Below are 16,879 nucleotides of genomic sequence, written 5' to 3'. Positions count from 1 at the left end.
TTGGGGGACCACTATTCAACTCCTTTACAATCGAGTATCTCTTGAAGCTTTTTGGTTATGTTTCACTTTCATAGCCCAGGATTAAAATAAGAGGAAAACAAACTTCAGCATCTCTCGTATTCTTGGGCATTCGTATTTTTTCAACTCCCCATGGGATTCTAATGCACATCCGAGCTAACATACATGATTGAATGGTCAAATCAGATTCTCATAAACTAGAGATCTCATCCAGTATCATGCTTTACTTGAGGCCTATGTAGCTGAAACGTGGCAGGTGATGGGGAGAATGGGTGAGACAGGGCTGGAGAGGTGGGCTGCAGACAGGCCATGCAGGGACTTGCCAGTCGTAGTTCTATGTTTAGATTTCTCTCAATGGGAAGCTATTGAGAGGTATGACGGGGTATTTAAGTGGAGAAGTGAAAGTGGTTCCTGATCCACTTCTCTGAAGTCCCAAATTAACTGGGCGCTTATCCTTTGACAGAGGGCCCTCATCAGATGTGTATTTTGGAGATCAACAGTTTTGTATCCAATGGCGATATCTGCTGCCAAATACTTTGCTGGCTAGGAAAACGCTGATTTCTTCAAGGGAAACATCTAGAGCTGTGTCTGCATACTGTAAGGGAGGAAGGTGCATGACAATTTGTAAAAGCGGGGTTGATAACAGAAATAGAAGTATTTGTTTTTTAGCCTCGGGTGAGAATTATCTACAAGACCATTTGAAGATGGGAAAATACTTTGACCCATCTCTGAAGGTTTAGAGTAATATTAACATTGACTACACAAAGAAATAAAATGCATATAGGGGTTAAAAATATCTATTATTTTATATGCAATGCAATACATTGCTTAAATTCTCTATTGCAGTGGAAGAAAAAAAAAAACAGTAGACAAGCCAAAATAATTTACATAAAACACAATGGAAAGTGGCTGAGAAGAGGACAATTTAGGAAAATGATCTCTCCAGGAATGCTGCCAAGGTAAGTAGCAAGAGATATTGATTATATAGACCTGTCATGGATTGGTTTAACCAGTCATTCTGAAAACTGAATTGGATTTTTCTTTCTGAAATGATGTTTTTGAAGCCATGCCAAATGCAATCTCTCTCGCCACCCATTCTGGTTTGTGCCTGCTTTTCAAAGTTATTACTGCTCAGATATTTATAATGTTGGTCACAGAAAAGTCTTTCTCCATGCCCAGAGCAAACTGACTATGTTACATCACTTTACATGACAATTTCCTTCACTTGAAAAAAGTATTGAATATTCTGAAATAGTGGATATAAAATATGTAATGCAGTGTGGGAATAGGTTAAGCACAGATGAGAGGGGAAAGCAGAAATTCATTGCAAGCTGTATAAATAAGGTGACTATGTAGTTTATCCTACAAACCTGGAAACTTTTGAGAGTACAAGCAAGCACTGTAAGGAATCAGTACAACAGGCTTAAACTGAAGATGTCCTGGGCAAACTAGTGCACATAACACCCCTGTGAATAAGAAGAGATAGAAAAACCTGGGTGAGAGTAAAATGTTGATGACAGGTAGATATTTGTTTAAGGAACAAGTGTCAGAATTCAGTTCCAGAACAGATGTATTGTCATTGGTAATGTTTGAAAGAATGGATTGTGGAATGGGACACAGAAATGTGGAGGTTAATGAGAAAGCTGATAGCAACATCCTTTGTATTAAAAATATGTTCAGCATATTGAACAGGACTAAGAAGCTGATCAAGTCTAATATTGGACTGTATACTGAAACCCCAAAATATATAAATAAAAGATAAATGAAGCATAAATAGCATCCTGCGACATGGGAGAAAGTGAAAAATATTAAATATTTCAAGAGAGAATAGAGAGTGACTACCATGAAACTTTTAGATACGATCTGGTATAGGAAGATTTCATGAGCCATGTACTGCTCCAGACAGGGCTGGAAAGATGTATAGGTGTTGGGGAAATGACAGATGAGAATGAAGACTATTTCAATAGAGAGAATGGTAAAAGGCAAAGTATGTATAGGTAATAATTTGACTGAAGTATAGTGTGTGAATGTGAGTTTTAGGAAATAAGTTTTCAAAAACAGCTTCTTACCACCTCATACAATGTTTCTGAGATTTAAAATGTGCCACTTGCCAATTGGCAGATACCTCATTTAAATTTGATTATGCCCCAAATCAATGGAAACTGAAGATTGGAGATTCATCAAAGCTAAACTGAAACTGAAGATCTTGACTGTAATAAACTGGTTCAGAATATAAGACTCATATCATTCTAATCTGCCTTATTATTTTTTCCATGTGTTGTGCACCTACTATTTAAGTATCTGTTAACTAAAACCGCACTTAACTTGAGATATAAATAAAATTGACTCAAGAAAAAAAAGATTGACACAAGCTTCTTGTCCTATTTCACCCAAGAATTTTCATGCTCCTCAGGATCCCAGCATGGGGTCTATGTTTCTGCTCAGCCTCTTACCTCCACAGCCTGGTGGCCTTCTCGGTTCTGTACTGGCTCAGGTAGAGATAGCCTCTTTCCCTTTGTTTGCCCCATAAAACAGTTTCCATAAAGCAGCTTGGTTTGGAGTCTTTTGAAAGCAAAGTCATGGTTAGACAAAGCCTTGGAAGAGGTGTTTCCAAGAAGCAAGTATGAGGCGGTGAGAAGAGTGAGTCAGAAAGGATGACAGGCCCCATGAAATGTGCTGTTGATGCCTCTGTTGTGAGTCGTGAGGGCAGAGCTCCTGGAGAGCTTCCCAGCCAGCATGCAGAATGCCTGCCAGAACGGTCTTTTTTCAAGACAGGAGTCTGAGCACGTATTTGCCATCGTCTGCCCTCATTGGCTGAAGGTTGAAGTGGCTGTGCACACTTGCCTGCATTCTGGTCTGGATTACGTTGGGATGAACAAGCTGTTGTGGCATTTGAGAAGGCTCTGGGGCAGAATGCCTAGGGCAGCTTGCAGAGGGGCACAGGTCAATTGTCTAGGGTTACTCAAAACTGTCCTCCAGGGACAGCTGGAGGCAACAGCACAGGTGCAAGTTTACAGAGTACTTACACACATGGGATTTACCTTGGTTTTAGAGGATGTTTATACAGCAGAAAATTAGGACATCAACTTAAAATTAACTTTGAGACGTCTCTGTCTCTACATGGTGTCTGAATATCCTAAATTCCTCTTGGATCATCTTATTTTCTAGATACTTTAAAATTTGCTTTTCCCAACTTGCTGCTTTGTTCCTTATGACTTTAAATTTCACGTTTCTCTCTCTTTGGGATACTGTTCACTGGGGCTTTCTTAAGAAATCTAACATCCTTAGATCAGGCAGCACAATTCACATTTCTACCCCTAGTTAGGATCTGGGCTATCATTTGCATATCAAAAAATGTGTTTATGTTGTTGTTGAAGACACAGTCCTCTATTCTGAGTATCACCTTAGGCGCATCAGAAAAGAACTGACAAAGATTATGAATGGTCAGTCTTCTCTTTTCCCATTCTCTCTTAGCCAAGGTATGTTGAATAAAGCTGTTTAGAAATTTATTTCCCCCTTAATATGAGTGATGCCTCCCACTCCCAGTCTGACAACTTCCTAATGGCAGAATGGGCTAGAGGCAGTATTGATTTTAAATAGTTTATTTTTTCCCCTGAATCTTAGAGAAGTTGAGTAACTTCCTACTGACGCAGATGATGGGTGGCAGAGCTGGGACTTAGATTCACTTATATCTGTTTGATGCCAAAGCCTCATACCAAATATGTAATCATTGCACTATATTGCCTTTCTAAAAAATAACGCCATGCTTATATCTAGTGAACCCCTTCACTCTTTCTCACCTAGGACTGGCTGAAAACTTCTAAGTCAAAGATGGGAATTTATATTATTTGAATACATTAAATCTAGCTAATTATCCAATTAAATGCTGAGGAAAACTTTATTATTTATAGTTGATATGCCAATTGCTTTTACATCACCTTAGTATTAAACTCAGTTGCATTTTTCTTTTTCATAAATCTGGGAAATGGGGTAAAGGAAAAAATCTAGAAAACTACTGAAAATAGTAAGACTCTAATTAAGAATCTGTACATTGAGGCAAAATGTAATTGGCATAAAAATAACATGAGAAAGTAAAACAAAAACATGATGTGTGGGTCTTCTGCATAATTTATCTTGAATTTTCTGTCATAAAACTCAGGCTCACATTCTTCTAGCCTCCTTCTCCCAGTTGATTTTTATGTTAAACTTTACAATGGTGCATATGCACGCAGAGATTTATTTATTTATACACAAATGACTGATGGATTGGGAAAGCTGAAGCTTTTTTGGGTATGTTTTGTTAATAAAACACAATTTTCAGGACAAAACTCATACAAAATTTTAAACTAATTAGCAAATGTTATATTTTGGTTTTGCATCACTGCATTAGCATATAAATTTATAGATAAGAAGCAAAAAATAATAGCATATGTAATGTGGACTTTAAAGTTTTATATAAAACATATATATCATACACAGAGAATGTGATATTATTATATACAATTTCAGAATTATTTTTACTCTTTTGTTTCATTCCATGGCATCTATCTGTTTATTGAAAAACATAGAAAGGTGTTGGTTCCACATACAGTTTTTTTTTTTTTTTTGAGACAAGAGTCTCACTATGTCGCCCAGGGTGGAGTGCAGTGGTGCAATTTCAGCTCACTGCAACCTCTGCCTCCCAGGTTCAAGTAATTCTCTTGCCTCAGCCTCCAGAGTAGCTGGGACTACAGGCTTGCCCAGCTATTTTTGTTTGTTTGTTTTTGTATTTTTCGTAGAGGTGGGTTTTCACCGTGTTAGCCAGAATTGTCTCCATCTCCTGACCTCGTGATCTGCCCACCTTGGCCTCCCAACGACAAATAGTTTTTAATATGAAGCTTAATAGTTTTCAGCTGTGGCTGTATTTGCCCATACAATTTATATATTTAATTATTAGTATAGTTAATCAGTATACATCAAGCTCTCTTTAAAAGAGCACCTTTCTCTCTCTCTGTGTGTGTGTGTGTGTGTGTGTATGTGTGTGTGTTTGTGTGTGTTTAATTTCCCAAGAGAGTTCTTAAAAATGCTCCAAACCAGTGTCCTTAGTATTAAGTCCTAAAAGAAAAAGGCCTTATTAGAGGTGAACTATATCCAGGCTCTGGCATTCTAAAGTCATCTTTCATTTCTCCAAAGCAAAGTAATTGTGTTGATACTGAGGTGTCAATGAAAAAAATAATTTTGCTCTTCTAGAAATACAGTTTAATAATTGTCAGTGCTGTCATTATAAGGACAATAATGCACTTGGTTTTTCCTCCAAAAAGGTTAAGGACACTGTTACATTATCAAAAGTAGCACTTGCAAAATCGCACAAAATGATACATGTTCTTTTGAAGGCATTTTATTAATGGCTATTGATTCAACCCAGAAACCAGATTTAATAATGACTGCTTTGTTAAGTACTTGTCACAGTGAAGTTTCTCAACCAGCAATCTTTAAATGAGAAGGCTGTACCTGCATTGGCCCCTCTTTTAAAGACTATCCCATAAGACTTTTAATTTATCAAAATAATATTTATTTAAACTGGAAAGGGACACATTGTAGTGATTTTTTAATGTTATTTTTGACATGCTTTTACATTTGTGCTATGATGAGGATAAATGTTAATTTAATGAACATTAGGTTTTTCTTAGATTTTAGAATAGAATATATTCTTAATCTTTAGAAAAATATATGGGCTTGATATTCAAATTATACAATTAAGAAATTAGTAGTCTAAAAAGATTGAACAATTTGAAGTCAATGGATAATATTACTATATTCCTTGTGCATTTTAATCTTCAATGTTTTGTATTAACTGTATACATCTTTATTAGCTAATATTTTCTAAGTAAAACTTTTATTTTGGGAAGTAATATCAAAGTAGTATGTCAAATAAAAATGATTGAGCATGAATTTACTAGGTTTTGTTTTTGATAATTTGATGAAATTAAATAGTATTTCACAGTTCTATTTCCAAAACAAAAATTTAGGCTTTTCTGCTCATGAAATAGAGTTGACAACGAAGTAAGGAAAGTTTAAAGTGAAATTGTGTCAAGAACTGTGAAGGGTCTGTGATTTTACCCTAATTGCAACCTAATAAATTAACCTGCTAAAGCTTTATGGATGTTGGCAGACTATACGTGACTCCTGTGTCAGGAGCAAGACTTCATTACTCACAGCAAACCAGCAGTCTGAATCTCAGTATTCGTCTAATTTTTCAAGCTCCTGACCCCACAGAGTGATACAACAAAGGCCAGGTGTTACCTTCTGCAGCTCTTATGGTTAGTAAGGAGAGAGAGAGAGAGAGAGAGAGAGAGAGAGAGAGAGAGAGAGAGAGGATTTCTATTTACTTTCCCAGGTTGGGTGGGGGGATTTCTACTTACTTTCCCAGGCTATTCACTATCCAAACATACTTGAGAAGATAGTGTACAGCTTACTGGCAGCAGTGCCTTTCTGCAAGACCTGTAGAAACTTGAGACACTTCTGAAGACTTTTGTCTCCTAACAAGCTGGTTTCCATGAGTTTCTGGGTCCACATATGCTGTGTTTTCATTCAACAGAATCCTGCGAAATCTGGGTCAGGTTGATAAACAGATGCAGCGGTTGCCTAGTTTGTTTGAATTTTCATCAGCAGATATATACTGTGGGCAGGTAAACGATTCGGGACTGCCAGGAATTTGCACTAGCATTTTTCTCTTTTTCTTATTTATTTATTCATTTAATGATTTGATAAATATTTTTGCTATGATACATACAAGTGATATAAATATTGATAAGATGTTCTCAAGAAGTTAACTAATGGAGAAGAAGGAAAATTAAAACATTAATTATAGAGAAATGAATTATATACTAGGTCTTTTGATAGGATATGGGAATATGAATGAGAGATCTCAAAATCCAGTTATGGAAATTTTGTTCACATTCACATATTTTTAAATGAGCTATCTTTATTTATCAAAGGCCGCATTTGTACTCTCTTATCTGCTCCGTGTTGAATGATCACAGTTGACTTCAGCCACTTTTTGTTAAAATGGGCTTTAGATTTTATACTTTATACTGTGATTGATGTTGTAATTAAATACATGACTCAGAGCTTTAATAGGTGATTCTTAACATGTATTTTATTAAGGTGACTGTTTCTGTTCAGTCTTTGCATGTCATCTAAAAATTTCCTTCCAGATACTGTTAGAATCTGTTTAATTGGTTTTCAATTCAGGATTGATTAATAAATACTGCATTATCTTGACTAGTTCAGCGAGGTCTCTTATAGTTTAAAAAATGAACCAGTTAGAGGATGGAGTTAGAAAATAGCCAACTATTGATTCATTCTGTAGTTTGTTGTTTGGCACATTGTCACTTAAACTTCCTCATTTTCTAAAATTATTTTATGCCCTTTGAATTTCTATATAACATTTATTCCTTTTATAAGACTAAAATAGAGATTTCCTTGGTTTTCATGTTTTATTAATGTTTTAACAGCTTTATTCAGGGAGAATTTATAGCTGTATAATTCTTTCATTTTTAAATGCACAGTTTGGTGAGTTTTACTCTTTATGCATAAATGCAACTATCACTACAATCCAGTTTTAGAATATTTCTGTCACCCCCCTAAAAGTTTCTTTCTGCCATTTTTCAATCCTCACTCTCATCCCTTTGCCTTGTTAACCACTCATTTACTTTATGTCTCTATAATTTTGATCTTTTTCTACAAGCTTGAAAAAATGAAATTATATAATACATAGTCTTTTGTGTCTGACTTCTTTTGTTTAGCTTTTGAGATTCACCCATACTGTTGCATAAGTCAGGAGTTCTCTCCTTTTTATTTCTGAGTATTTTTTCAATGTATGGGTGTGCTACCATTTGTCTATCCATTGAGCAGTTTGAACTACATTTTTGTTTCTTCTATTCTTTGGCTATTGTGAATAAAGATGCTATAAATGTTTGCATATAAGTAAAGATTTATTTTCATACTTTGTGGGCCATGTGACAAGCGTATATTCTTTTTGCAAGGCTGCTAAGCTGTTTCCAAAATGGTTATGCTATTTTATGTTCTCATCAGCAATACAAGAGGGTTGCAGTTTATCCTTATCTTTGCTAATACTGGGTGTTAACAGTCTTTCTGATTTTATCCAATCTAGTGTGTGTGGTGGTATCTCATTGTAATTTTATTTTGCATTTTCCTAATGATGATGATATACATCTTTTTGTGTGAATATATATCTGCTTTGATGAAATGTCAATTTACCTTTAACCTTTTCTAAATCTGGTTGTCTTCCTATTGAGCTACAAGTTCTTCATATATTCTGAATAAAAATTATTTATCAGATATATGTTTTACACATATTTTCTCCTTGTTTATGGCCTGTCCTTTTATTAATGTTAACTTTTGAAGAGCAAAAGTCATTAATTATGTTGAATCCAATTCACTAATTTTTATACTATTGTTAATTTGGGAGATCAGAATATTTGAAGGTCTTTGGCTATAGTCACCTACGTTCATCTCTGTCAGTGCCTCTAGGACACTTCAAGCTCCTGCTCCCCTAGACAGTGAGCACACAGGCACTAACAGCATTTGCCTTGATGACTCTTTCCTTCTGCTTTCATAGCTGACAAGCACTCCTTCTAACTGACACAATGCTTAGATAGTTAAATACATAGAATTTCAGCTCTCCATCTTCATTTCAACTTCCTTTTTCCATTCACTTCCGGAGGGCAAAATATCTCTATAATTTCTGTATTCTTGGTGAAGCCACCTCAAAGCACCTAATAAATAAAATAATTACCTTTATTATCATTATGGTCACATTATAGCTACATAAGAACTTAGTTTCTTGATCCTGTGTAAAATAAGACCTGCTTATAGATAAAATTTGATGTCATGATTGAATAAAATATTATTAATTGGGCAAAAGGTTATTATTCAGCCTTAAAGGATAGTAATATATTTCATGTTTAATACATTTAATAAAAATGGTATTTTGTCTACAAGAATCACTAGCCTATTTTTAAAAATTACTTAAATCTCAACTCCCTGTTGACATTTTGCTTTTATTGCAGAAATAATGGCAATGAGAAAGACTAAATACATGTTAGCACACTGATACACTTAAGCATGCTATGCCATTTGCTTTAGAGGATTTGTTATTCAAATTTTCCAAGACTTTAAAGATTGACATGTGTACATTGCAAAGAAAGGTAAATAACCTCTGAGGCTCAAGGATATTTCTACAGAGTATTAAGTGCATCCAAAAGCAAGAAAGTTAATAACTTTTATTTCCTAATGCAGAAATAGAAATAAAATGTTGTTAATGCCCAACAGACCTACCAAGGACCTTTCTATTCTTGTCAAGATTTCTTCCTCTGTGAATAACAACTAGAAAATTCTTATAATTCGACATTATTTTTCTGCGATTACTTAGTTTTAAAAATGTGGTTAAATGCACTTCAATGAACTTTAAACCTCATATACATACTCTTCATTGTTTCACATATACATAATACAAAAATACATACATGGCAGAGAATATAAAATATCCAAGGGAAATATATGCCAATCTTAGATTGAATAATATTTAATAAACAGAACAAAGAAAGCTGTTAGATAGAATAATTATTTAAAATGCCATTTTTCCCTTGAATTTACAGGCTGAAGCTAATAAATATTTTCATTTATATTCATAGAATAAAAATATTTGCAATCTGTTTTCCAGGTTGTTGACTATATTTCTAAAATGGCAATATTTATCATGTCATTTCTTTGCTTTAGATATGTTAATGGTTATCGATCAACTGCTAGATAAAATAGAAATTTATCTTCCAAATGTAGTCTTTACTTGTCCTTTTCATACACATCTTTTTGTTATTGCTACATAACATCTCATGAGCAGCTACTCACAGTTGATTGTTTTTCTTTTTAGTTCCACAAAGACCTGTTGATAATCTGTAATGTCGTATGTTTTCACCCCTGGAAATGCCAAGATGATTAAGGCTTATTTTAAGCCTTCAAAGATTCAAGGAGCTCATAGTCTAGTGAGGTACCATTATTATCCTCATCTTAATCCTCTTCCTCCTTACAGTTGCTATAATTCCTTGTTTCCATAGGAGTGATGCTGTATAATGTTTTATATGTGTGAACGCACATAACCTTTATGTAACCTGTAAGGTAGGCATATTTCTCTCTACTTTAAAGATGTAGAAATTAAGTGTCAAAGATGTTAAACAATTTGATTCAAGCTATATAGCTTTTCATAAGTCGTATATCTGGGTTTTTCACTCATCTGTGCCTCTGTGCTTTCAACCATTTTTGCAATGGTTCTCCTATAACAAATGTTAGTACTTTATGGGAAACACCACAGCAGTAGAGAAGGCTATGGAAATGTGGTTGAGGATGGTCACCATACTGTGCATTATGATAAAGGGCTTATGTTGTGCTTCATAGAGGATGAATCACTTCAATTGAATCTTAAAGAAAGAGTGTGACTCTACTAAGTGGTCAAAAAGTGTGAAGGAGAATATTTCAGTTATGCACTGTTATAAACAAGAGCACATCATTGGAAGAGCAGGAGGGAGCATTCAAAATAGCATGCTATAGTCTCAGATTTCTGTGGGGTATGTGTGTGTGTGTGTGTGTGTGTGTGTGTGTGACTGTGTGTGTGAATGGTAGAATATCTTAACATAAAACATGGTGTGTGATTTATAAATACGACACTTTTTGAGATTTTAGTCATCAGTTCGCTAGAAAGATACTCAATTGGATGATCTTTCATTTTCCAATAAGAAAATATTGTTGACAATGTAACCAGTTGTCACACTAATACTAAATGATTTTACTTAATATGATGATATAACACAAGAACCATTTAAGTTTTTAAATATAAAAGTTAATAAAATTGATATCCCAAATGCGAAGGTTAACATTGATCATAGGACTTTCTGGAACTTCTGCCTATGATTCTTGTGTTTTCATCTTTTTAATGCTAGGGAATACTGCTGCGTAACTACTAAGAGTTACAGTTTTCAAACCATTGTCTCTCCTTCCATTCTCTGTGATGACCATTGCTATAGATTTCTTTCTTAAGAATTTCATTTTCTTTTCTATTTTGTTTTTATGTAGAGATCAAACCTTTTCTGAATAATGGCTAATAATGGCTGGATATGTAAATTCTCCAGATACATAAATCTTATGACCTAAGTAATTTGGTACTGTTGTGTCAGATGCTTCTTTTATGCACTTTAAAAAAAATACCTGAAGTAGAAGACTCTGCTTGCTTTGTACAGTGTTAATGAGAAAAAAAAATTCTTTTCACAATCTAGATTGGAATGTCAAAAAGGAATTTAGAGACATTGCCTAGGTGTTGGATTTCATCAATCTGAGAAGAAAAACCTACTATTCTGAAAAGTTATTATTTAGAATACAAGAGATCATCAAGAATACCATTTACTGATGGTCTGATCTGCTTCTCACAGGACCACAGGCTGGAGCTCTGTTATGCTTAACAAAGAGGAACCAGCTAGATAATCTTAGTGTCAGCACAGGGCTTGCTCTCTAGTCACGAGTCACCTTTTTGTGAGTGTAGTAGCTAGTTGCATCTCCCAGTTGAAACCTGCTTACTGCTAAGTGCCAGCAACGACAATAGGGAAAAGCCAAAGGGGACCACATCTCCTAAAATGTTCCCTTTTCAAAGTGAGTGCTGTTTCCACAGACTGTTTAAGGACAACTTAGAGATCATAATATCCAAATGGCTAAAAAACATGAGGCAAAAATGGGAAACTTCACTATTAAAAATTCAAAGGTGTGAGCACATTGGCTCACACTGTAATCCTAGCACTTTGGAATGGGAATCTGAGGCAGGAGGATCACTGGAGGCTGGAAGTTGGAGGCTATCCTGGGCAGCATAGTGAGACCCTCATCTGAAAAAAACAAAAATTCAAATTAAAAGGAAAAAAGAATATCATTTAATGTAGACATCATTGTAGAATAAACAAAAAACTAAAAGATTTTATTATCATTTCATAAGCATTTAATATGTTTTGTTTTTCCCGGTATAGTAGTAGGTGGTTATTTTCTAATGTAGTAATTGTAGTAATTGTAAAATGGAGTGTAGACTAGACACAATCCCATCTAGGAAAATCACTTAACACCCTTAGAGATTTCAGAAAAAAAAATACCTAGTTTTTGAAATCATATTGAAGTATTTAAACAAATATATTAGTCTGCTAGTGAGCATGAGAAAATGTAGCCTTTCCTGGACTTTCGAAAAGCCCAACAATGAGCTGTTGAACTGTAGCAGAAGACTCAAGAATTTGGAATTTACTCAGGTTTACAGCAAACTAGCCTAAACATTCATTGTAATCATTCTTAAAGCATCCTTAAAGTCTTTTTAGCCAAAAAAAAAAAAAAAAAAAAAAAAAAAACCATCACTTGATTTTAGAAACTGTCCAAATATTTCACAAAGCCCAATTAGGTTTTTCTTTTCATACTTTAACCAAATGTCCCCTTTTATGAGCTGTCATCCTTAATTCAGATACCATGGTGTATATGCCAGGAGTGTCACTCTTCTTTATTGCCACCTTCCCAAAGCATCTTACATATTTATGTCTGTAATTTTAGTGTTTCTACTTTCTGCCTTTATTTAAATTATTTCACCAGATCATGTTTCTTGATTTTTTCTATATAAAAATTGTTTTTGAATACAGATAAAATCTATTTTATTATTTAAAATTTTACTTAGTTTTCTTATTGACAGTAGTAATGCATATACCGGTGTTTAACTATTCTTATATTGGACTTTAAACATGAATACCTTATTATTGGAGATCTAGTATTATCTGCCAGAGCTAAATCACTTGTATGGAAGGGATGTTGAGACCTGTCACTCATAAATATTCTTTATATTCAGGACATTTTTCAGGTGGAGTTTTGTAAGTGGTTATTGAAGACTGAAAGTCAACTTGCAGCAACATATTTTCAACTTCATCAGTTGTCGTTTATTGAATGTCCACTGAGTCAGTGACCTGTGATTAGTATATTTCATAGGCTATCATGGGTTGATTTGCCGGTAACTCTAGATTCCTTGATTTAGATGATTACTACTTCCAATGTGGATTTTCAATTTCTAACTTTATGTTTATATCTCAGAGTGATTTCATTTGAAATGTTGAAATAAGACATGTTATAAGGTAAATTTTTATTGTTCTAGAGAATAATGATAGCAGACACTTTCCTATTTCCTTGCCTTTTTTTTTTTTTTTTTCAACTTTTAAGTTTATGGGTACATGTGCAGGACGTGTAGGTTTGTTACACAGGAAAATGTGTATCATGGTGGCTTGCTGCACAGATCATCCCATCACCTAGGAATTATTCTTCCTAGTGTTCTTTCTCCTCCTACCCACCCCTCTGCCAGGCCCCAGTGTGAGTTGTTACCCCCCCATCTGTCCAAATGTTTTCGTCATTCAGCTGCCACTTCTAAGTGAGAACTTGTTTGGTTTCCTGTTCCTGCTTTAGTTTGCTAAGGATAATGCCTTTCGACTCTATCCATGGCCTTGCAAAGGGCATTATGTCATTCCTTTTTATGGTTGTATAGTGTTCCATGGTGTATATGTACCACATTTTCTTTATCCAGTCTATCATTGATGGGCATTTAAGTTGATTCCATGTCTTTGCTATTGTAATAGTGCTGCATGAACATATGCCTGCATGTATCTTTATAGTAGAATTATTTTTATTCCTTTGGGTATATATCCAGTGATGGGTCAAATGGTATTTATGCCTCTAGATCTTTGAGAAATCGCCACACGATCTTCCACTATGATTGAACTAATTTATGCTCCTACCAACATTGCAAAAGCATTCCTTTTTCTCTGCAACCTCGCCAGCATCTGTTGTTTCTCGACTTTTTAATAATCGATATTCTGACAGGTGTGAGATAGTTTCTCATGATTTTGATTTGAATTTCCCTAATAATCAGCGGTTTTGAATGTTTTTTCACATGTCTATTGGTCATATGAATGACTTCTTTTGAGACGTGTCAGTTCAGGTCCTTTTCTCTCTTTTTAATGGGTTTTTTTTTCTTGTAAAATTGTTTAAGTTTTTTGTAGACTATAGATATTAGACTTTTGTCAGAAGGATAGATTGAAAAAATTTTCTCACATTTTGTAGGTTGTCTGTTCACTCTGATAATAGTTTCTTTTGTTGGGCAGAAGCTTTTTAGTTTAATTATATGCCATTTGTCAATTTTTGCTCCTGTAGCAATTGTTTTTGGCATTTCATAAAATCTTTGCCTGTGCCTATGTCCTGAATGGTACTACCTAGATTTTTTTCTAGGGTTTTATAGGTTTGAGTTTTGCATTTAAGTATTTAATTCATCTTGAGTTAATTTTTGCCTATGGTGCAAGGAAAGGGTCCAGTTTCAATTTTCTGCATATGGCTAGCCAGTTCTCCCAGCACCATTTATTAAATAGGGTATCGTTTCACCATTGCTTGTTTTTGTCAGGTTTGTTGAAGATCAGATGGTTGTAGGTGTACAGTATTATTTCTGAGTTTTCTATTCTGTGCCATTGGTCCATGTGTATGCTCTTGTACCAGTACCATGCTTTGTTGGCTATTGTAGCCTTGTAGTATATAGTTTGAAGCCAGGTAGCCTTATGCCTCCACTTTTGTTCTTTTTGCTTAGGATTGTCTTGGCTATTTGGGCTCTTTTCTGGTTGCAGGTGAACTTTAAAATAGTTCTTTTCTAATTCTGTGAAGAATGTCAATGGTAGCTTAATGGAAAGAGCATTGAATCTATGCATTACTTTCGGCAGTATGGCCATTTTCATGATATTCATTTTTCTATCCATGATCATGGAATGTTTTCCCATTTGTTTGTGTCCTCTCTGAATTCTTTAAGCAGTTGCTTGTAGTACTTCGTGAAGAAGCCTTCTAGGAGATGAAACAGAGCCATCATTGCAGAAATCTGGTGTGGATGTGCCAGGGAGGGGGTGGTGTAAGGAGAGGAGAATAAAATTTGAGTGGTTATCAAAGTCAACTGAACAACTTTGATTTTTGTATTGTTAACATGGTAGAGGCAATTGTGCACTTGAAAGGGGAGAATTAGTATGCCATTCTTGAGATGATGGATGTAAGAGCTCACTTTCTTAATGGATCTCAGTTATTTCTTTTTCTTGGTATTCTCTCTCAATTTTTTGTGACTTCCTGGAAGGAAGTTGTGAATACTTTTTCAGGTTTGTGTTCTCAGGGTCTATGACAGTAACTGGCATTTAGTGGGAATACTAAAAACATCTGCTGAAGTGAAATAAATTTAATTGTGGGAGTTCATACTCAGGAAGTTTGTTCAATGTTAAGAAATACACAATAAAAAATAGATAATGGACTGGGAAGGTGTATTAGTCAATTTCCACACTGACATAAAAAACTGCCTGAGACTAGGTCATTTATAAAGAAAAGAAGTTTAATTGACTCACAGTTCTACATGGCTGTGGAGGCCTCAGGAAACTGACAATCTTGATAAAAGGCAAGGGGAAGGAAATACGGAAATGCCTTCTTCACATAATGGCAGGAGACAGAAAGAAAAAAAAAAGAGTGGAAGTGCCACTTTTAAACTTTAGATCTTGTGAGAACTCACTCATTATTGTGAGAACACCATGAGGGAAACCACCCGCATGATCCCATCAGGTCCTTCCCTTGACAAGTGGAGATTATAATTTGAGATCAGATTTGGGTGGGGACACAAAGCCAAAGCATATCATTCTGCCTCTGGCCCCTCCCAGATCTCATGTTCTTCTCACATTGCATAATACGATTATCTCTTCTTGACAGTCACCCAAAGTCTTAGCTAATTTCAGCATTAACTCAAAAGTTCAAGTCCAAAGTCTCATTTGAGACAAGAGAAGTCCCTCTTGCCGTGAGCCTGCAAAATCAAGACCAAGTTAGTTACTTTAACGATACAGTATGGGTACAATCACTGGGTAAATGTTCCTGTTCCAAATGGGAGACATTGGTTGCTTTGTGCAGCCTCAGGACTTTGTGCTCTGTGTCCCAGCTACTCCAGCTCTAGCTGTGGCTAAAAGGGGCCAATATATAGCTCAGGGCATTGCCTTAGAGGGTACAAGCCCCAAGCCTTGTCAGCTTCCACATGGTGTTGGGCCTGTGGGTGCACAGAAGACAAGACTTGAATTTTGGGAGCTTTCACCTAGATTTCAGAGGATGTATGAAAACATTTGGATGCCCAGGCAGAAGTCTGCAGGGATAGAGCCCTCATGGAGAACCTCTACTAGGGCAATACAGACAGGAAATATGGGGTTGAAGTCCCCATACAGAGTAAAAACTGGGGCACTACCTAGTGAACCTGTGAGAAGAGGGTCATTGTACTCCAGTTCCCAGGATGGAAGAGCCACCACCAGCTTGCACTGTGCATCTAGAAAAGCCACAGACACTCAATGTTAGTCCATGAAAGCAAATGTGGGAGCTGTATCCTGAAGAGCCTCAGGGATGGAGCTGCCCAAGGCCTTGAGAGCCCACTCCTTGCATCAGCATGCCGTGGCTGTAAGACATGGAATCAAAGGAGATTATTTGGGGGCTTTAAGATTTAATGAGTGCCCTGCCAGCTTCTGAACTTGCATCAGACCTGTGGCACCTTTGCTTTGGCCAATTTCTGTCTTGATAATCTGTCTAATATTGTCAGTGGGGTGTTGAAATCTCTCACTATTATTGTGTGGGAGACTAAGCCTCTTTGTAGGTCTCTAAAAACTTGCGAGCCTGGGTGCTCCTAAATTGGGTGCACATATATTTAAAAGAGTTAGCTCTTCTTGTTGAATTGAACCCTTTACCATTATTTAATACCCCT

The sequence above is a fragment of the Sapajus apella genome, unplaced genomic scaffold, assembly GCF_009761245.1.
Source record: "Sapajus apella isolate SASKATOON/1434 unplaced genomic scaffold, GSC_monkey_1.0 scaffold9, whole genome shotgun sequence".
In the NCBI taxonomy this organism is placed as follows: Eukaryota; Metazoa; Chordata; class Mammalia; order Primates; family Cebidae; genus Sapajus; species Sapajus apella.
This window is presented reverse-complemented; position numbering follows the sequence as displayed.